Source organism: Pleuronectes platessa, chromosome 2 (genome assembly GCF_947347685.1).
Source record: "Pleuronectes platessa chromosome 2, fPlePla1.1, whole genome shotgun sequence".
Classification (NCBI taxonomy): Eukaryota; Metazoa; Chordata; class Actinopteri; order Pleuronectiformes; family Pleuronectidae; genus Pleuronectes; species Pleuronectes platessa.
Genome location: NC_070627.1, coordinates 7,299,423 through 7,313,242, shown reverse-complemented (window position 1 = coordinate 7,313,242; position 13,820 = coordinate 7,299,423).

Sequence of the window (13,820 nt, the reverse complement as noted above, 5' to 3'; positions counted from 1 at the left end):
AGATGTTGTCATCCAAGCCTCTTTTGTATCCTGTTCAATCACCAACAAAGATATTATATTTTTATTTCGTTTTGTGGTTATTGTTTGTCTTTTTTTTTTTTTGTGTTGGTCAGAGTGATTTTCCACAAGGTTCAACTTGACAGAACTCCCCAAAGCGCAGTTAGTTATTAAAAGCTTAGAGAAAAACCAACCTGAGGGATTCGGGCTCGGCAGAGAGCAGCGGGGGGGGGGGGGGGGGGGGTTGGGGGGGGCGAAGACACCGGGGTTCAGCAGAGGAGGATTACTTAACCCCGGTGATCATGTTAGCTTCCTCGGTCTGTGGGGTCCAAGGGCAAATACAATGTACATCCATGTTGACATTTATATTGCGTATACTGCAGGTTGCTGTTATTACTGATATCAACATGCAGCCCCATTCCCCTCCCTGCGGAGGCCAGGCAGGTTAGAGGCAGGTGTCGCTGAGGAGGCAGAGAACAGTGGGAGATGTATTTATATTTCACCTGCTTGTGATATCTACACCGTTGGGACATGGGCCCATATAGTATGTACATACCATTAGGAGGAGGGGCGGGGGGCGGGGGGGTTGCTTTGATGTGATAATAAGCGACATTTCTGAAATGTGAATTTTCACTTTAGCTGTTATTTTCATGGCTCTAGGGCAAAGACCTGCGAACCACCATGTGCAAGAATGACAATTTAAAGAATTCTTGCTGAATGTGGTTTTTAAACGAAAAGGCATTTCTTATGAAACTTGCATTAATCCACACGCCGGAGCGCGGGAGGCTTCAGTCAACTGTTCGCATGCCTCGGCTCCGCACGCACCAGCACCTTATGGGGAATTTCATATTTTGTAAGTCAATTTCTGTCTGTAATTGAAACAGCGCATTCACCGCAGAATGCTCCTTATACTAAACATAATTAATTAAGCAAAGACGTAGAAGGCTTTCTCCCAAAGACCAGCCCCGAGGGGGGGGCGCTGAGGGAGGAGGGGGGAGGCTGCCGTGGTTAGCGAGCCAGGTTTGCCTCTTGTTTGGTTAGAAATCATTAAATTACAGTAATGACTAATTTCTCATTCCTGCGTGCAATTCGCCGGAGACCACGATGGATTTAATAAAGAGCTGGCGATGAATTACAAACAGCGCGCGAGTTGAGGAAAGGCTACGTGATTATACAGAGTAATTCAAAAGTGCATTAATAAAACAATACAGAAACATTGCTAAATCATTTGAGATAAAGGCCATTTGCATAATTCATTAAGATTAATCAGACCAGGCAATCCACCGCAGAGCTCCAAGGAACCGGGAGAGAAGACATGAATCCGTTCCCCTGGAAAAACCCTTTCTATCTACAAACAATGATACAAATCTGCCCTTGGATCAGAGAATTAACCTCTGTGCACCCTGCAGCCCCTGCAGTGTTGAAACACAATCCTTCACTCATTCACCTTTGTGTGGGCTAATATTCTATTAATAATGAAAGATCTTTTCAAACCATAGCTCCTCTGGGTTTTGTCGCTCAGCCATAAAAGACCTTCACAAACGCTGAATGGAAATGTATTCTATGTGTTAGGAAACCGCAGGGAGGAGCCGAGGCCTGGCTGTTAAACAGTTCTGTGTTCCCACTGTGCTGGGCTTTCATTCACTGCAGTAGAAACGAGCTGAGCTGGGATGGAGTCGCCTGTGGTCCGGACACAGCCCCTTTAACCAGTGTCCTGTCCATGGACACTCAAGGAAAAGGTGTGGTCACGTTCTGTGTCACTACAAGGTCTAGTTTGATCATAGGCTGTAAATTAAGATGGATGACACATCGCCACAGCACTGTTGATAACATCCAGCAGTATTTGGGGCGAGACTATGAAAAGACAAAGCCATGATGTTACATCCAGGCTGACCTCTGTCCCTCTGGCTTCTCTAAGGTCACTGTGACGTCTCATTTATCATCGATCTTTAAATCTTTTCGTGATAATGATTTTATATATTTGAGGACAAGTCACCCTGAGGATTTTGAAAGTTTTAAACAACTTTTCGAACTCAGTCAAGGCCCAGCAGTTCTGAATTCTTCCAACAAGATCTATTAATTTTTCTTTACGATTTCTGTGTCGATGTTGCAATGTCAAAGAAAGTGATAAAAAACTAATTGGATCCACAACTTTATTCCAGATAAAAAATGTGTTGAGTTCTGTCACATCCTTCTTCCAAGAGTGGTGAAAATAAATGTATGTTTTTTTAATCCTGCTGACAAACACTACAGAAGCAGCGGCAGAGGAACTTACATCATCCTGACTTGGTTTTGTCCACATGAACATAACTCATCAACAAGTTCTTCTAAAGTACCTTTTTGCCTCCAGCTGCTAGTTCTAATCTCTTCTATGTAAAACAGCAGGCAGCTACTTGTACATGTACTTAGCCCCGTCAAGTGCCACTCTGATGTCTGTCACGGATGATAACCCTGCTAATACAATCACTTGAGGTATTTCGTTCATAGCCGGATTCATCGCGTGTTTACAGAGTGATGCTTCTGAAGCTGTTGATTCAATTAAATCAACGCAATCCCCATAATAACAATGATATGGCATTTTGAGCTGCGGTGAGGGAAAGTACACTCATCTTATTGGAAGTGGAAGTCACATTGGGGCGGCTGTGGCTGAGGGGTAGAGTGGTCGTCCTCCAACCTGAAAGTCGGCGGTTTGATCCCCAGTCTGAACCATCTGCATGCCGAAGTGTCCTTGGGCAAGATGCTGAACTTCGAATGGCACCCCCATAGAATAACTAAAGTGCTGCAAGTAGATGCACTGTATGATTGTATGTGTGAATGGGTGAATGTGAAACTGTAAGGTAAAGCGCTTTGAGTGGTCATCAAGACTAGAAAAGCGCTATATAAATCCATTTACCTATAGTATTTTAATGGAAAGCCATTATCAAACTTCAATTTGTCTTCTGCTGTAAAGTTGCAGCTTTGTATTTGTCGAATTAATTTCTTTCCTGTGATGAGGGAAAACTTAGCAACTTTAAATTGCAGAGCTCTAATAACCAAGTTGTTTATTGTGATGTTATCGAAACCAAGAGAGATATTAATTAGAGATCGGTGGAGGCGCCTGGGGGAAAAAACTGAGAAAAAGCTAAATGCACATTTGGATCCAAAAGGAGACGAGGCCGTGCACTTAACGAAAAATCTGCACGGAAAACAAAGCTCTCGGTTTCACAAACACCATCTGTTGGGTTTGCCCGGCTTTATCTTGACAGGATGAATTAGTCTGGAAAACTGTCAGATACACCACGCGAAAAAAAAAATTAGATTTTCTCATTTCCTAATGAAAGCTGACAGACTGTAATGAAAAACTGCTCCATCTTCACAACACCCCGGATGAGCTGGAGAAGTCTGGCTGGAAAAAAAAACCTCCACCCTGCTTCTTTCTTTTTTTTTTAAACAATCTAATCGTGTTGTTCTCTCTTTTCAATATCTGGGGTATCTTTTCGTGCCTAAATTGGACGTTGTAATTCAGTTTGGGTCGGAGTTTGATGTTATTTCTGACGGCTCGTCAACCATAAGCAGTTTATTTTGAAGTGAGTTGTGCCTCTCTCTCGCTCTCTTTCTCTCTCTCTCTGCGCCACTGTGACCTGAGGCATAATGGGATTATCCTGCTCAAGGCGAGATGTAGATGCCTTGAATTCTAATATCAAAGTATACCTCGCTGTACCTGACGCCTCCTCCTCCTCCTCCTCCTCCTCCTCCTCCTCCTCCTCCACCTCCTCCTCCTCCTCATGCCTGACTGGGACTGGGTGAGTCGATTAGCCGATGAATCACGACAGCCCGCGAGCTGCTCCGGCAAGTCGTTCACAGATCCCGTCGAGGCCTCTTATCCAAACTTTGCTCTTTGCTGTTTACAACAACACACGCTCCACAACAACGTCTGTGCGGTTCCAGTGTCAGCCAATGGTGCTGTAGTTTACCCGTGGATGTGTGAGTCTGAAGCAGCGCAGGCCGGACCCCTGCAGGCGCCAGGGTCCGAGCACGGTGCTGACGAGACATTAGTGCTGCCCAGTGCGTCCGCCCTCACCCCTCATCAGTCCCACTCTCTGCTCCCACACTGCATTATCACAATGCCCTCGGGTCAGCGAGACGTCCTGCTGTAATTTGAAAAGGAAATTATCTTCTGTGGAACTTACTCCGACGGACCCAATCGAGGAGGAGGAGGAGGAGGAGGAGGAGGAGGAGGAGGACGAAGAGGGATGAGGGAGTCGGTGTCAATCGGCAGCAGGGAAGAGGAGGAGGGGGGTGAGGGGGCGGGGGGGGGGGTGATGTAAAGGTGGAAAATACAACTTCCTCTCTTGGAAACCTATGAACAGGTTAATGGGAGTCAGGTTTGCAATGAGCTGGTGCCTGGTGTGGACGGACAGAGAGCGAGAGGCAGAGACACAAACTCACATTCTGATGGATTTCTAACTGCCTTCTTTTTCTCCTTGGCCCCATTTTGTGCTTTTATTTTCTTTTTTTTTTATTCCTGCATTTCTGGACGCTGTAAATAGAATCCATTCCCTTTGCTAATGGTCAGGTTACACTGAGGAGCAGGGGCTGGTCCCAGAGCAGTGAATAAGTGATTTAAGACATCTTTATGTGTTCTTCTGGAGGTGAAGGTAGTGGGGGGGGGCTGTCCTTCTGTTAAAAGGTATCCTCCATTATGTCCGGAGTGTGGACATGTAGAGTGCCTTTGTTTATAGCCGCTCGGTCAGTTCAGAGTGAAACATCTCAGAGTCTGATACCTGGACTTGGAGAAAGTGAGTTCCAATCAGGTCAACGTACGTCACATGTTTCAACACTTCGATGCTGCTGTTTTGGATCCGCAAAGGGGGGGGGGGGGGTTATCTGGGTAATATAGGAGGAGGTGGAGGTGTGTCGTCCATCTTTGTTTACAGTCCTTGGTTCCACGTACCACTGCGCCTGAGCAGCTAACGCCTCCAACAGCAGAGCAACCTCTTTCCTCAACTGTAAACTCATTATAGGTTTTGTTTCGTGAACTGATGTTGATGATAAAGTGTTGATCAGAGAATCAGTTCCAGCCCGATAAGCCCTCACACCTTCTCACAGCCACTCAGGTAGAAATATTACTGTACATCCCTTTAATCTATAGTGCAAGATGTAACTGGAAGTCGGAATCAAGCCTCCTTTGCATTTGGTGCCATCTGTACACAGCTTATGTTTGAATTTCAACTGAAATGCACCAGAGAATGAAATCAACTGCTCACATCTCTGCTTGACGAGAGATTTATCTTTAAATTAAAAAAACGATGAGATGGGAACATTTCAAAGTCCTTCACTAACCGACTAAAGTCCATCTACCGTCTCATCCCAGCCAGATGGACGGGCGCAGGTAGACCTCTGTGATTAATACAAATGGTTTATCCAAGTAAATAGCTGCAGCCGCTCACTCCGAGGCAAAGACTGATTTAAGATCTGTGGCCCACGAGGAACGAGGGAACTTCCTCCAACAGATGTTCCTGACTAATTATCTATTGTAGCGCGGATCCCGCAATCCCTCGAATCCTCTGTTGTCTTCCGGTGGGAGCCTGGTCATCCCTGTTTCATATCCCTGGCTTGGTCTCCACTTACCTGGGGCGCTCCTCTCCATCTGTGAAGGGATCTGGAGAGACACACAGACCGGTCCACCAGCAACATGCAGCGCCTCACACACACACACACACACACACACACACACACACACACACACACACACACACACACACACCTTTAGCTGTCATTTTCAAGTGCAAACGCGCCTCTATCCTGTTGTGTAAGCTCATCAGGGGGAGGGGGTTATATAAAGTGCAACAGACCACAGCTGTTGTTTTAAGTGAGTTTTGCAAGAAGGAGCTGTAACATGGAGAACAGGTCTCTGATGGAAACAGACCTTTGGACGTATTATCTTGTTAGCATCTTAAAGCAAATTCTGACCATGGATTCTATGTTTCCAATCCAGCAAGTAGAAGTAATTCAGTGGGGGGAAGACGCGAGACACTGAAAGAGGGATCACTCATAAGCCATGTGAGCGGATGTGACTTGATCTGAACGCACTTAAACTGTGGTGTGCAAGCTTAATGCTTCGTGAATCCCTTTTCAGAAGAGTTTAGCCTCTGCAAAGAAAATTATTTCTCTGCGATGAGCACGTTGGCACATTTAAACCGTTTGAATAATTTAACAACGGAGCGTTTATGTGGGGAGCAAATTGAAACACACTCACAAACACGGCCTGAATATTTCAGGAGGCCAGGTCAGAGAAAAATGGTGACTTTAGGTACATGACATGAAACAACAGGATGCCTCGGCTTCTGTCAGCCGCCTAAGACTCCCCAGCTCTTTACTGGCATCCTCCGCTCGGACTAATGGACAAGCTGGTTGAGAAAAACCCTTCTTGCGCGCGAGGAGAGCTCCAGCAGCACCTCACACAACCCTGGACGGAGCAAAGCAAGAGCTCGGATGGATTAAGATATGCTCGGCTGCCTTTTTGCAGTCCTGTCAATGTGGGGCTGGGTGTCTGCGTGGCACAGATCAGAGAGACACAGGAAGGTCATCGCTGCTGGGAAAAGGAGGCAGTGAAAATATTGCCCTGACAAGATGTAGAGTGACTTCTGCTACCCGAGGCTTGTGTTTCAGATTAATCCATGTTGGCTGATGGAAGAGGTGAACTCAAAGGAGGTGTAAAAGGAGGAGTTGAAGGGTGTTGGTGTCACCACCTCTAGATTAGCAGCGTCCTCCTCTGAACAAGTTTGACCATGAAGCATTGTGGAGGAGGCCTGATGGGAAACTGTTAAATTTCCTGCCAATCTCTCATCTCTGGATGCACAGGGTCAAACGTTATGGGACGTGTCGAGGATCCTTTATGTGCGCAAAGAGACACGTCCATTTTGTACTTTCCCACATGCTTCCATGTGTCCTTTACGTTGGAAAGGTTGTTAAGCAATAGATCCACTAGAGGGCAGCACATAGTCGAGGGTTTCTGACAACAACAAACATGGCCACAGTAGAGGATATTGTTATTGTTATATATTGTGAAATTGTAACTCTTAAGTACCTCTGGGTGTACGAGCAAAGGAACAACATATAGACGCAGGTAGTTTCTTACCAACTCGGAGATTCTCCCTTGTGTCCTGTGGTTGTCTGACTTGAACTATTGGCTACGCTGCCCCCAAATGAGTTTTGGTGGTACTGCCTCAATTTCACTTTTATTAAGACTTGAATAGAATTAGGACAGAAGCCTCCGTCTATTTCCGTATATATATATATATAGAGAGAGAGAGGGAGATCTAATGCTGAGCACAAACAAGCCTTTGATTCATTTTTAAATTAGGAATGATTTATGAACAAAGCTTATACATAACTGATGATTATCTGATTCACAATGGATGCCAGTCATTGGGATATACATATTTGTGCAACTGTTCTGGCCTCTTGTCTTTTGTGGTCATAATTAAAGTTTATCTTTCAACATGAATACCAAACAATTTCCAAAAAACAGCAGCGCTCTGTATCTTTTAGAGAACAATGTTCAAACAGGAGTAGAAACTGTGCTGGGGACTTTTTCAGCTACTAATTAAAAAATTTTCACAGTGCCTATTTTCGAGCTAATGAAGGAACACCCAGTGCTAAAACGTGGCTCAGTGATATGTTTTTTAATATTTCTTGACAAAACAATACTTGGATTAGTCCATCTGGTTTAGTTCTTTCCACAGAATGTGTTGACAATAAGGGAAAAACATCCCAAGGTGTAAGCGAGTCACATTGTATCTTATCCCCCTGATCTATTTCTCTCCTGCAACAAGCGTCGCTGTCCCCTGGGAAGGCTTGTCTAAAAATAAGAAATAAAAAACAATGATTTGAAACTGACATTGTTATTAAAAGAATTCTCAGCTCAGAGATCTTCTGTGAATTCCGCACTAAAGTAAAAGCAGAAAAAACAGACCCGTGAATCAGAGCTGGAAATGATTTCCATCCAGGAGCCATTACCAGCTGACATCACACGAGAGGTGAGCTGCACCCCCGACAGCACGCCAGCATATTGCAGGACTGACATGCAGAGAAGTAAAACCACTCACACCCTCATATACAGACATTTTATGGTCTTCTATAGACCTTGATATGTATGTAGAAGTTATTTCCTTTGCCTATAAGCAAGTGGTTTCTATCCACGTATCTGTTGTGCTCGTCTCCGGTTCCTCCCAGTTTGTTTTACCCCTTTATGACTCATTAGGTCTGCACAGCTATGGAGCCGTCATGCAGCTCTCTCTCTGTTTATGCCTCGGCACGTTGGCAGTCTGGGTCCGGCTCTGGCACGGCCCAGAAAGGCCTCAGCAGCACTCTCCATTGGTTTGGCTGAATCAGGGTTGTTAGCCATTTTTAATTTCCCATTAGACCCACAAAAGCTCTATTCATGTTCCCCTCTCAGGTAACTCATTAATTTGCGGTGATGCATATGAGATGGTGAGTGAGGGCGCCGTGCCAAGAGTTGGTTAGCATTTTATTCATAAAAGAAATACAAAGTGGAGCAGATGGTTACATTAGGGACTGATGGTACTGACACAATGCGGCGTGTGAGTATGTCTGCGTTTGTGTGTGGGTATGAATAAATTAAGTATCCTCTACGTGTGTGTATTATATCAGGATATTAGGGAGGGGGGACGTGTGTGGAGTCCATATTTCATCCCTTTGATGTATCTGTCTGGGCTCTGAAGTCCTGCATATTCACGCTGGAGATCGTGAACACGTGCAATGCACAATCCATTACTGTCACTTCCTGTTTTACAGATCTAAAAGACAGAATGAGACCCGGGCCGTGGGTTTGGACCAAAAAGCAGTGGAATGCTCTTTCACCTTCGTGCCTGACTGTGAGAACGTGTGGGGCCGGGAACAGAAGGACGGCTCGGCCCCACGCTGCAGGACTTCACTTCCATTAAACTCCACTACCTCCCAGTCTCCGCACACTTGCCTTTGTTCGCCCTGTTCTCTGCACGGCACCACCGTCGGTCAACCGAACTTCCCACAGATGAAGCACCACTGCATTACTCTGCTTTTATGAATGCACTACCCGGGGAAAGTTGGCTCTGCTGTGGATTTAATTATGTGACCAATGAAATAAAACTTCATATCTCAAGTGATCTTTATCTAATATAAACTGGAATTAGGGCTGCAGCTTATGCTAGTTTTTTGTTATTGAAGAATCTCCTGTGGCTCAGGAGAAAAAGAGGGTTGTCCACCACTGGAAAGTAAATGGTTCGATCCCCGGATCCATTCCTCATGCTGAAGTGTCTTTTTTGTTTTTGGACTGTATTTGATAAAACATGTTTGTATAGAAGTGCTGTATGGATGTGTGTGTGTGCAAACTGAGCTTTAAGTGGAAAATAAGACTGTAAAATGTATTTAAATACAAATACATTTATAATTTTAGCTTGCAATTCTAGAAATTTACAAAGAAATTGGTAATATACCATTTCTCAAAGCTGTAGAGACACCACACACATTGTATTTGAAAACAACGTTTTGTTTTAAAATGATAAAATAATGAATTTGTTTTCTAGTCTCTTGACCTCTCAAATGTCTTTATAATGTATATCCCATTCACACATGCATATCTACATTGGTGAACCAGCATCAGAAGCAATTAGGGATTCAATGTCTTGCTCAAGGACCCTTGACCGCTGGTATTCAACCCGGGAACCTTCTGATTACTCCATGGCTGCTCTACCACCTGAGTCACTGTAGCTTTGATTGACACGAGGCCTTGAGGGCATATGTCAATAGTTTTTAAATGAACCTGCCAACAATAACAAAGTACAGGTACAACAGACTGGCTGATATTTTAGTCTTGGAATCAGAATTTGTATTAAAATGAATGATTACAGTCGTATAGATCAATAGGCAGAAAGACAGATGATTTATTGACTGGCTATATGTTCACCCATGGTGGTGTGGTAACGCGTTAGCATTTAGGAGAAAGATAAAAACACACAACATGCATGAGTCATAATAATCATATAAAAACCACGGTGTCATTTTGAAATCAATTCAGGTCAAGGTCTTTCTCTGTAGGCAGCAAATTTAAAAATCAATAAGTCGATTTTGAGATAAATACTCATGCACACATATAAAGATGTTACACTCTATTGACAGTGGCTGGTTTTTGATTAAAGCCCCATAAGTGCAAGCTATTGTACTGGTATTGAACTACAGCTCACATTCATCAGCTGCTCTGTGCACTGAAATTATGTTAGACTTTGAAATTATAGCCTACGTCTCAAAACATTAAATATCCATTGGCGGCAGAATAATCAAGTGAAAAGAAGTCAAGAATAAGTGCGTCAGTGGTGAACATATATATTCACATTATTACACAAGCTATTGGGTAAAATTAAATTCCGAACTAATGTGAGGTATTAGGTTTAAAGCTATTACATAAACACCCTCTGCAAAGCATTAAAATACATGTTTTCCTAATTTGCAGCCTCCTCCACGATAGTAAAAAATGTGAGATGTGAAAATAGTAATCAGTGGGAAGATGAAAAGAATCAGAGGAGCCCTTGTGGAAGAACCTCTGAGGGGCTGGAGACACTGCAATTATAGAAACTATTGACTTGTGTTTCCCGAGGTATGATCAATTGCAGCGAAATAATGACATCTCTGTGTTGTTTTGACCCATTCACAGTAAAGGCAATTTATTTTGTGTGACAGGCGGCTTGCGAGGGACAACTCAGCTGATGTGTGGCGCAGATCAGGGAGAGGAGAGTTCTCTCCGCCGGAAAACTGGAGGAAGGTCGTCACTTTTGGATGTGACCCTGAAATGCGGCCGCCAAACGTGTGTGTTTGGAGTCTGATGAGTTGAAAAGTTAAGAACACAAATGATGTCATTGTCGTGGTTTTAAGGAAAAGGTACTCGAGAGCTGGACTCAGGAGGCGGACCACAAATTAAAGCGAGCAAACAACGTGAGAAAAGTGTCAAGCTGAGGTGAAATCCTAAAAAAAGAACCCAGACAAGGTCGAAATCAGTCAAGCAAAGAACACAGTGCTGGGAAGCTGAGGCACAAGGTACAGGGACGAATCTGGTGGAGAGCAAGTGGAAGCTGAGAGTCGGAGCAGGGAGCGGATGATGGAGCGAGGAGGAGGTGAGTGTGGGGCAGGTCAGGTGGGAGGGGCCGGGTCCGACGTGTCAGCAGAACAAGATCAACTGGACCGAGGGAAAAGATGAATGCTCCTTTTTCTTCTTCTGGCTGAGTTCTACCTTTAGATGAGTCAGTCTCATAATGTTTTTCTTCTTCTTCTTTTTCTGTTCTTTCTTTGTTATAAGTCTGAAATGTGTTTATTTGTCAGGTTGTTCTTGCCGGTATAAACTGAGAGGTGGTAAAGTTCTGCCCACTTTGTAATTCTTTCCTCCCTCAGGAGCAGAAAATATTATTAACATATTTCAATGTGACGCAGCGCAGTAAGAACACCGGCACCATACTGTAAATACCACCTCAGTACTCTGCAGTATTCTCAGTAGTATTCTTATATTCCCTCCAAAGGACTTGCAGCCTTTTCATCTCCACTAACCCAACTTATAAAGAGTCAGTGAAGTTTTTGAGGACATCAGAAGCTTAGTCGGCTTTTAATGGCATAAATAATGAGTTGACGTTTTTTTGTAAATAAAAATAACGTAAAATATTCCATCATGAATTATTTTTATTTTTTTTGCATAAAGCCACCACTTCAAACATCCCCAAAGTAGTCATATTTAGTTGTAGTTAGTAGTTTTCATATTTCTCATGAATTACATATCGGAGTTGGGTCCAAATTCCTTTGCTGTAATAACAATATGACTATGACAGTATGAGAATATGAGTAGTTTGTTTTTTAGTTGATTGCAATCTTTTTTTGTTTATTATTTGAACTGAACACACTTCTTTATTCTCCTAGTTCTGGAAAAAAACGTGTATATTAAAATCAAATATCAAATCTGTAGTTTAAAAAAAAGTTTTTGTTAAATCCTCATATCAGTATACAGGATTCATCAATACATTTGTGTATTTGTATATTGAGAGTTTGCTCTGCACCTGTTTGATGTTGTGTGAACTTCCGGGGTTGAATAAAGTTATGAAGAACCCACCTGTCAGTCAACATGGCGCCTGACGCAGCAGGTGGAGGTTCCCTCTCTCTCTCTCTCTCTGGACTCCATTCCTCAGCACCTCGGTCCCCTGCAGGTGAAACACTTGTCTTCTCCTCCTCTGTCGGACTTCACGTCACTTTCATCCCGGAGTCTCTGCGGATAATGACGCTAACGTGGCCGTGCTGAGCTCCAGTTCATCACCCGCGTGTCACATCCGCTAAGGGCCTGTGCGCGCCGCTTGAAGCCGCAGAGGAGCGCTCCTGACCCCGCTGCTGCGGCCCGGGACCCCGGTGCGTCCTCACGCCCTCCGCTGATGAAGAGGAGGAACACTCTTCATCGAGCTAAGTCTTTGCTTCTCATTCTAACAGGTGTCTGTAGCTCCATAGCTTTAGAGTTTAGGCATGGCAACTCTTCAAGTCTCAACTCAATATTATGTTATTTCACTTATTTTTATTTTATATGATATTATCACCACTATTTTTATTATGACTGTGCAATGGGTGTTTTTCCATATCAACAAGGTTCTTCACACAATTCTCCTCACTGAGTTTTATGGAAGGCTGATTAAAATATATGTAGACATATTGAAATAGTTTTATAAAGCCACTTAAAAACAAATATAAGGAAAGTCACTTGCTGCATTTGAAGAATAATGGTGAAAAGATATCGTGGTGAGATGGAGATGTATTCAAACCCTGCAGACTTGTGGCACTGGATATTATTACACATCTTCAGTGGCACAGCTGAGAACAGGGATCCTTCCTCTGGGCCTTGATAGATCACTGAGTTTCAGAGGTTGAGAATGAATCGCATTTCTTCTTGTACGACTCTTTGTGAGGAATTAGAAAATCTACATCACATGAAAATCCAGACACGTCCTTGTGCACTGGTGACGACAGAATCAAAGTTGTTTCATTTGAATGCGTATAAAGTTTGGTTACCTTTTTGTTTATAAATCTTGGAAAAGTCTTGATTGCACTAAAGGGTATCAAATATTTAAATTAGCATTTAGACAGCAAACTCACTATATAGTGGATTATATAGTGATTATTCAGGGATTTCAGACACGACCATAGACTCACAAATAGCAAAGGAATGTTGGTTCACAAAGCTGTAAACATTTAAAATACACTTAGCCTGGTGAGGAATATCATAGCAAAAATAAAACAGCCGTATTCTAACCAGGTATATTCGTTTGTTGTATGGTAATTGGAGAACCAGTTTTCTGGTTCTATTAATATTAATAGATATTTTGTTTTGTTTTGAGGCGTCAGTAGTAGCTTGTTAGCCCGGGGCGCTCGGTGCTGGTCTACAGATCACACTGCTCATTCCAACCTCCCAGATCTGTCTGTGGTTAATGTCTCGACTTCTGCTTTAGATGCTCATGTCCACCTTCCTGTGCTTTTCACTTGTATTTCACGTGGATTTAATTTGTCTTTGTCTCTTTCGCTGTTTTGTCTTTTCACCGTTGTTCTGTGATCACGCTGATGTTTTGCACAGTGGTGAAATACTGCGGATGGGAAATAACTAACAGCCACGAATACTCATTTCCTAAAATAGCATAATTAATAAATAGTATGCACTATTATTTAGAGTGTTACTGGTTTGCTAAACACTTGGTGGAGGGGTGATATATATATAATCACATACTTTCCCACACATATGAGGGGGGTATAGTCACATTGACATTTCC